General features: G+C 46.5%; 1 protein-coding gene across 1 annotated transcript in view; it reads left to right on the top strand.

Moving 5' to 3' along the window:
* MAP2K6 (mitogen-activated protein kinase kinase 6) overlaps positions 1 to 7,813 on the top strand; it is a 57,453-nt gene extending 49,640 nt beyond the window's left edge. The window contains exon 13 of the mRNA XM_038165340.2: positions 3,875 to 7,813. The gene's annotated coding sequence lies outside the window, so the exon portion shown is untranslated. The remainder of the gene's footprint in view (positions 1 to 3,874) is intronic.
* The last annotated feature ends 901 nt before the right edge of the window (positions 7,814 to 8,714 follow it).

The following is an 8,714-nucleotide window of genomic DNA, read 5'->3' as shown; positions in this document are numbered from 1 at the left end:
ATGCAGAGCCAATTTTCACCCTTAATTTATTAGTCGAAGTCAAATAGCATTTTGCTTGAGTAAAGCATGCTGGTCTGGGTCGTACTGAAATATGAACGGCTATTTCCCTCTTTTTCATGTAAATAAAATGATGCTTCCATTTATATAAGAATTGCTGAAAACAATATATCAGCTCCCTCTGCTGATCCTGCAGTCCCAGTTAAGGCAAAAGCACTGGTTGCAGAGCTGATGCGCTAAGGTACGAACTAAATAAAAATAGCCTACTTAATATGATCACCCTTAAGGGCACAGGAAAGGGATCGATGTTTATTGCATAGCAGAAAGCACAGTGTCCTGGGCTGAACATGTTCAGATTGCAGGGGGAACGTTACCCGGCATCGGGGATGAGAATGCCGGTGACATGGAGATCGCCATAAAAACGTCTGGAGAGAAGAGCTACAAGAGGCACATAACCATTTCTGGGAATCCTAAGTAAAACAGCTGCCGAAGTTTCATCTGCGCTGTGGTATGCGTGTGTGGATGCGTGTTCCGTTTAAAAGAAATTAAGAGCCCTACTTCTATTTTATCAAATCAAATTACCCTTGTATGTTCAGAATATTTATGCATCAGTACTTTTTTTTTTATTAGAACTTTATCTCACTGTAATCAATTCCAAATACAAAACTATTTTTATCGCTGAAATGCAGCGGTAATTTATAAGATGTAGACGGAACGCACACGAGATGCCAAAAGCAATTTTATGGAGCCTCTTTTGTTGTCATCTACAATGCATCAGCTCTTGCCTTCAGCCTCCCATCAATTTTAAAAGCCCCAAGATGAAGAAATAAAAAAATAAAAAAGAGTAAGTGTACTGAAGCAGCTGCCAGCCCCTAAAATAGTCTGGAGATACGTGTGCACCTTTGGGATAGTGTTTGATTGAGCACAGCACAATAATGTAAGCCGGACTGAGCTTTGTAATACAATTATTTTAGTTGGCAAAATGGCATATCTTGTTCCCTCTGTGTCCCTTGCTACTACACAGTATCTCGTGCATGTTCAGAAAAAGAAATTGTGAAATAAGCTCCTGCATTATCACAGGTAATGTCACATTGAAATGAGGAGTGAAAACCGAGGGTCTGCAGCTGAACAGGAGCTCCAGCCCTGGACAAGATGTTACTTAACTGTGTGTCCACGCTGAAACATGGTCCTTCTTTGGTCTGCTTTCCTGAAGGGAGGAAACTGAGTCGCTCACACTGCACGTGACTTGTAGGTCAATTGTAAGCACTTGTAGGGCTGGCACTGGGTTCTCAGCAGTTGCAGGTGAATATCTGTACAGTTTTGTGGTTATATTTCTCATCAAGTGACACAAGAGTGACCAATCCTCCGGCATAGCAAGTGGCTCTCGGGGAGTCACATCCCTGTCCCTGTGGAAAGTACCTCGGTCCCTGGCTGCTCCCTCATTTGGGTTGTGCTTGGTGCTTGCTGGAAGTGGACAGAGACGATAAGGAAAAAAATAATGTTGAGGTATAAACAGTTTGTAGTCATGAGAGATGGCAAAATTGAAGAGATGTTTCACAACTCCGCTTGCTAAAGATAGCCTTGAGTATCTGGAATCCAGTCGTGAATCCTGACTTTTGCTGGGAAACACTTTGGCCTGACAAATGGCATCTCCCTAATATTCCTCTACAGTGAGCACCATGCAGGACTGCGGACCAAAGATCAGGAGAACCTGCAGGATTTTTTCCGTACACAGTGCCCTTCAAACACAGGTCTTTCTGTGCAGGTTGACTCCTCTGCCACTTCATTTCTTTGGGGCTGTGACAAGGCATGGGAAATTTGGTGATTGGGTTTAATGAAAGGGGCATGGAAAAAAGAGTATTTGAGGTGCCACACACTTGTTCTTGGCATGAGATGCTCTGCCATCTTCTCTGCATCATGAAAAACGTGCTCATAGCTGGCACAGGCAGAGCAGCGCAGTGTTCCTGCCTCCTCCTTTTTCTCTTTTCTCCCCACATTTGGGATTCCTTCTGGGCATGCAGCAGTATTTACTTCCAAAATGCAAATATGCCGAATGAAGCCCTTTGCTTTGAGCCCCCCAGGAGCTCCTGCAGCAGCAGCAGTGTCCATGTTCTTGGCCATGAGCTGTCTCTGAGCTGGCCGATGCAGCCATCGGTTCTGCTCTCTGGAATTGCCCTGGTGTTCCCTGCTATAAAGCCAATATTTTACCACTCCAGCACACTTCTGGTTACAGGTCTGGTGCTCTGGCTCTCTAGTGCTGGAGTGTGTGTGGGACGATGCTGAAAACAAAGTATTGCAGAGTTTCATAAGTGTATCTTGCAGCTAGAGGTGATGCTGCTTACTGATGTTAAAGATGTGGACAGAGCAGTCCAAGTTTGATCTGCTTGCAAAATCCTGGTAATGTTATGAGAGGAACAGACAAATTGGAAGTATTTCTAGTCATAAAAAGCATGCCATTTTAATACTCAATGATTGGGTATTATATATTTGTAATACAATATATTCACGTTAGTGTATCTATTTCAATATGCTCCTAATAGCTATAGATGTTAAAAATGAATGGAAGAAAATTACAGAGTGCTTACAAATTACTGACAGCAAACCTTACTGACACCTTTCTTGTTTGCATACCACTTTCACATTAGAGTGCTTTTGGGAAATAATAGTAATAGTAATAGTAATAGTAATAATAATAATAATAATAATAATAATAATAATAATAATAATAAATCCCTCTTGAAGGTATTATTACTAAAGCAGTTTGCATGCAGATCACTTCAGGCTTCAGCACTGGGACTCAGCTAGGTTAGGAAACGAAGGCCAAGATTTGTTGATTGAGATCAGATGGCTGGTGGCGAGAAGGAATCTAGATGACTTAACTGGAGGGATTAAACTCGAGTCTTTTGGCTTCCATTTGGCTGTTTTATAAACTCCACCGCTGGGCCAGCTAGCTGGGCCGCGTTCCCCTCGTCGCGTATGTGTGATGTTAGCGCAGCGGTTTGGAGCATCAGCCAGTCAATCGGTGTCAGCAGTCCAGACGTCCTGGGTGAGAAAGGGAAAGGCAGGACAACGGAAAGCTAAAATTAGTCCCCAAAGCGCCTGTCCACACACCTCCAGCCTGCCCTCCCACCGCTGCCGGCTGCAGGGAGCAAGGCCGGAGCTCGCCAGGCCGGGGGGTGGTGGCTGCCAGGGGCACCCCTGCTGCCAGGGCTTCTCCGTGCCGAGGGCTGAGGGCCCTGTGCTGAGGGCTGAGGGCTATGGGCCATGGGCTGAGGGCCCTGGGATGTGGGCCGAGGGCTGTGGGCCGTGGGTTGAGGCTTGAGGGCCGTGGGCCATGGGCCCGGTTAGCACAGCCCCTGGGGAGCCTCCCTCATGAGGCGCAGCCCCGCGGGGGCAGACGCTGCTCGCTTTCTCCGTTCCTTCTGGGCCTTAACCTTTCGTTTTACAACGCTGATTGAAACCAAGAGTGGAAAGAAAAAGTCAGCCCCGCTCTCTGTTTTCCTTCCCCTCCCTTCCATTATCTTCTTGCTTTTCCATCCATCCTCATTTCACATGCCTCTCAGATTGCGTCCCCCTGGTTTTCCAGTTATTTATTGACCCAGACCTAATTCCTTATTTCCAGAAATGTGTCATGAAGACTGCCTTTGAGTCATTCGCTTTTTGCTTTCCAGGCTCACCTCTTTGACCACGTTTTCCTGTAAGAGATAAGGATATGGGGTTTGTGGAGTAATCGCAGCAGGATGCCTGGGTTTCATTCATAGATCTGTTGCCACCGGCTCATTATGGAAAATTAGGAGAGTTATTTCACCTTTCAGTGCCTCACCTCGGTGTCACCATCTGTAAAACAAGGCTAATAATTGTTATCTCTTCCTTGCAGGAGAACTGGGGAGCTTCACTAATGACCATCTGCTAAATGTTCTCAGAGCCTCACATGAACATTTCTACTGAAGTGCAAATTATTATTAGAAACCAGGGATTGTTACTGGATTGATATCAAATCATTGTCGACAGCTTCTCTGCAGGGAAAACTTAGGCGCAGCCAACAAGAACAAGCTGCATGTTTTGAAGTTGTGCAGTTGATTATATTGGCTTTCATCTTCTGGTAAGAGGATCCTCTGCCATCTGAACTCTCTGATCTCTGGGAACACAATTCATCCAATCAAGCTGGAGGAAAATAAACCTCCTCAGACAAAAAATAAAGTATCCACCTGAGATCATATGAAGATGGAAGATGTCAATTAATTCCCAGCCCCCCGTCCTTAACTCTTGTAAACCCAGGATTCTTCTGGCCCACCAGGCAACGCTTAAGAGAACGATCTAATGCATCCATTGTACGGGCTCGGCACTGCGAAGAGCCTCGCGGGTCTGCCTGGCCTACACTGTAATTGAAAACATGCAAATATTTTACAGTGAAATTGGTGCCACTGAAGGCTTGTATGGACTGCCGGCGGGATGCTTGTTGGTCTCAGGGTAGCATACAGAGACCTGAGGTGCCAGGACAGTTTTTGGCCATGGTTCCTTCCTGGGGGGGGGAGCTAGCCAGGCTGACTCAATGCAATTCCTCCCCAAGTCAGCCTCAAGCTGCCCTCCAGCACTGAGACCTGGTGGATTTGGCTGCAGACCTTGTTTAGTACCACACATATAGACAGAAACCACCACTGGGCCATTGGTGATGTGTGTCCCCTGTGCCCAGGACCTGAGTGAGTGCCACTGATGCCCTCACAGAGAACCACAGCCTTGCCTCCCCTCCTTTTCATGTATGGGCTCATCTGTTGTGTTTCCCCTGAGCTGGAAAATGAGAGGGAGGATTGCTGGAGGCTGCAACCCATTACTGGGTATTCAATAGCAGCACTGTCAATAGGGACAAACAGTGGAGATGGGGCTGGAAATGGGGATAATTACTAAGGCTGTGTTGTGAGGTCCAGAGAGCTCAGACCTCCTACGGCACTAAACCCAATAATATTTAACAGGTGAGGTGTAGCAAGGCCTGAGACTTTCCCCTCCAATACCGTCACATGCCATTATCATCACTGTCTTAGTTTGCTGGGCTTAAGTAAAATAAAAGTGTTTTAGTGATGCTGTTGCTATCCAACATCAGCAGTTCTGTACGCCCAAAACTTCTCTGAAATGATGCTGTGAGGGTTTGCGGTGAAGAAAATCAGCAAGATGGAGCTTTTGAGAGCTGCAAGGTGACAATAAATAGCATTGGTGCCAACATCTGTAGTGCACGGAGGACTCTGGGGACAAGACATGGTTCCCCTGCGCACTGCTGAGGTGCAGCGCAGAGCATGTTAAAAATGGAAAAATACCGCAGTAATTTTTTAATTAAAAAAGGATAACAACATCTTGTGTTAAAGTTTTAAAAAGCAATCCTCAACAGTTAAAAATATACCTGTAAAATAATATGTGCCTTTTGGCTGTTTCCTATAATGTGTAACTTTGGTCACATGGCTCTCATTAAGACACCAGAAAATGTCGTAAACTAGCATTTATAAGCTCAACATAGGAAATTTCTGTATTTTTATTTTGAATTTATAATCCCAGTCCAAGATTTGCTGAAAGATATGAAACTTTATTTGAGGTTTTGGAAATAGAATGAATTCTGAGCAAAACAGTCTTCTTTTGGTAAAAACTCCCATCTGCTTGAATTTTGATGTTTTCTTCAATCAAATATAATTTATTTATTTTTTTATTCCTACAAAAATGCAAATATTAAAAAAAATAATATCTGGCCGAGAGCTCAGTCACTGATACATAAAAAATGCAACGTTATGAAAAATTAACAGTTTAAGATAAAACGACTTCAGCCGCCTGGTAGCACAAACTTGTGCTCTCTGTGGGTTCCCCTGGCTTTCACACTGCTGTGTGCGAGAAGAGAGGAAGTTTCACTCTGAAAATTGACAAGAAAATTAGGGAAGACGTTAACCACGTCTTTTTAACACCGAAGTCTGAACAACAGTGTTCGCAGAAGTTATTAATTCATACTGCCCAAGCAGACAGGAGCTCCCCTGTTTCCTCGGAGAGCTCCCATCTCTTTCCAGCTCTCGGCAGGACGAAGGTCGAGCTCTAAAATTCGAAACCAAGTGGACTAATTATACAGTGATGAGGCCAGACAAGCTGATGCCATTCACTCCGGGACATCTGGGTGACCTGAGGCGAGCACAGAAGCGAGCTCTGGGGCTCGGTGCCGAGCGCGGCTCTTTCCCAAGCAGGCTGCAGGTGGCAATGCGCGGATGTGTGAGCCCCGGAGCTCGCCCAGTGCTCAGAGTGGAGGCTGTTGCTCTCGAAGAAGAAATACATCAGGAGGGAAATACGATAAGCGTAATTGCAGGGAAGGGTTTAGAAGATCAGACAGGTTTCCTTTCGGTGGGAAGGGCTCGTTTCTGAAGGCGGCTGCTGCGAGTTCCTTGCTTCCCCCCCAGCCTGTGCACAGCTGCTCCTCACGGTGCAGCATTCCCCGAGGTGGGCAAAGCTCAGCGGCACGTCAGGGAACATCACAGGGGTAGAAAGGATGAAATGAGGCGTCTGTAATTCTTCTTCCCAGGGCTCGTAGTTGTGCCATTCTCCCGGGAGCAAGAACGCAGACTTGCAGCTCTCCTTTCTTCCTTAAGATTAATTTCTGATCTGTGGCATCCCTAAGTGCATTCCAGTGCCCTAGAAGAGTCACTGCAGGGAGTCACTGTGGCGTCCCTACAGTGTCTGTCTAGCAATTCACTTCTCTAGGTGTTGTAGCTAGGCTTGATCATAACTAAAAGCATTTTAAAGTTTCTTTTCTGTGTGGCTATGTAATTTTTTTGCAGTGCATTTAATACGGGGAGATGGACGGTCACTGGGAGAGGCAGCCTGGCAGAACAGATACCATTGCTGGGATGGTGGCAGGGAGCTCGCTGCCCTGAGCTGCATGGGCTTGGGTTCACATCTCCAGGCTCAGGACCACGGGCTGCTCTCCCTGTCAGCACCAGCCCTGCAGCAGGATGCAGGAGTGGTGTGTTCTGGGCAGGAATCTTCAGTGTCTGTTAAGTTCCTTGTCTGGAAAACGGCCCTTATTTGCTATGCTGCGTGGACAGGACTATTATTTAGTTACAGAGAGTGACTGCTTTAAAACAATATTGCAGAGTGCTCGCTCTGCTCCTCTCAGCTCCGGTAACAGCAGATAGATCAGCCCTGAGTGATGCCACCGCTGATCCAACGGAACACATGCAAGAGCCAACCTGGCAAGACACCTCTCAGCAGGAAAGAAATCCCTGTTTTAATGAAAAAGCATCAAAAAAGCTGTGCTGGGGCTGTCTGTGTCCCAGACGGTCTAGAGGTGCTGTGGCACTGTGATTACTGTGCCACATACATGACTGCTTGTGCTACCTCCCTGCCTCCTGCCCTGTCCCATCCATCCCCTCCTGTTCCCTTCCATCCCCTCCTGTCCCATCCCAGCCAGCAGCTCCGCCACAAGCAGGGCAAAAGGGCAAATGCAGCAATACCTTTGGCTTATCAGTGACAGGACAAATTGATACCAGACTTTTAGGAGGGTGGGGAAACGTCTCTCCATAAAAAGAATCTAAATTTACCATCGTGTTAACAATTCTGTAAGACTTTTTGGCAACTCCTAATGGAAATTTCAGGAGCAGATGGAAATATTTGGAAACATATAGAACACATGAGCCTGCAACATCCATTTTTATTTTCTCATTGGGAGTGTGGAATGGTTTCATGTTGCCTTTAAATTTTTTTTTTTTTCTTTCTGTCTTCTGGATACTAAGAAAAGCAAGACGGGAAGAAGGCAATGGCTAAAGGCAGGAGGGGGTTTGGGGTATTGCTCACTTGATTCCCCTGTGTGGTCTGTGAGGGGATTCAGGATAAAGAGGCACCAGTGTGAGGTTCCTGGCTCCCAGGTATTTTGGAAGCTGGCAGGGATGGGAGGGCACCTGCTGGGCTGCCCACCGAGCTCCGGTGTGCCAGTTAACCTTTGTCTGCAAATTGAAGTGGATAACCTGTATCTATCTCTGTGTGAGGTTTAATAAATGAATGTGTTGGTGTTTTTTTTGGTGGAAGATAATGTCAAAGGGTGCAGAACAGCTTCTGGTGCTCCTGATGGCAAATACCCAGCTCACAGCCTCCCCGAGAGGCGAAGGCAGGCTCTGTAGTAAGGCGCTGGCTGTGTGACACAGAAGAGATGCTCAAATCCGCAGAGGACACTGAAAAGGTGGGTTGGACGTTTCCAAACGCCACAGTCCCCAGAGCAAGGAAAATTTTTGCTTTTTAGGCCCTGTAAACTATTACAGAGCATGAAACTGTGCAGGAGGACAAGAATCAAGAGCAGTAACAGACACTCATACACAAAAGCCGGGATAAAAATAATAGCTATCAGTTACCAAGTTTCTGGACCACTGCTGATCAGTAATGATCAGGAATGAGTGCATACGCTGTATTTTTCCATCTCCCCGATGGCTTAGCACGGTGAGGGCCAAGGCAGGGGCTTTGCTGCTCTGCTCGGGGAGAGCAGAGGCTGCGTGGTTTTATGTGGGGAGCTCATCTGGAAACTGAGGCATTCTCCAAGGTGTTTACGTTGTCCCGCTTCCACCGGATCTCAGCAGCTCTTGGAATATCCATACCCAAAGCCTTTAATTAGACGGGAGACTTCAGGGCCTGGTGGTTGCAATATTTATTGTGCTTGGAAGGGGTCTGCCCTTCTATTATAGCAGCAGCGAGGCAACGCGGAGCCA

This window comes from Anas platyrhynchos, chromosome 19 (genome assembly GCF_047663525.1).
Source record: "Anas platyrhynchos isolate ZD024472 breed Pekin duck chromosome 19, IASCAAS_PekinDuck_T2T, whole genome shotgun sequence".
NCBI lineage: Eukaryota > Metazoa > Chordata > Aves > Anseriformes > Anatidae > Anas > Anas platyrhynchos.
This window is presented reverse-complemented; position numbering and strand designations above follow the sequence as displayed.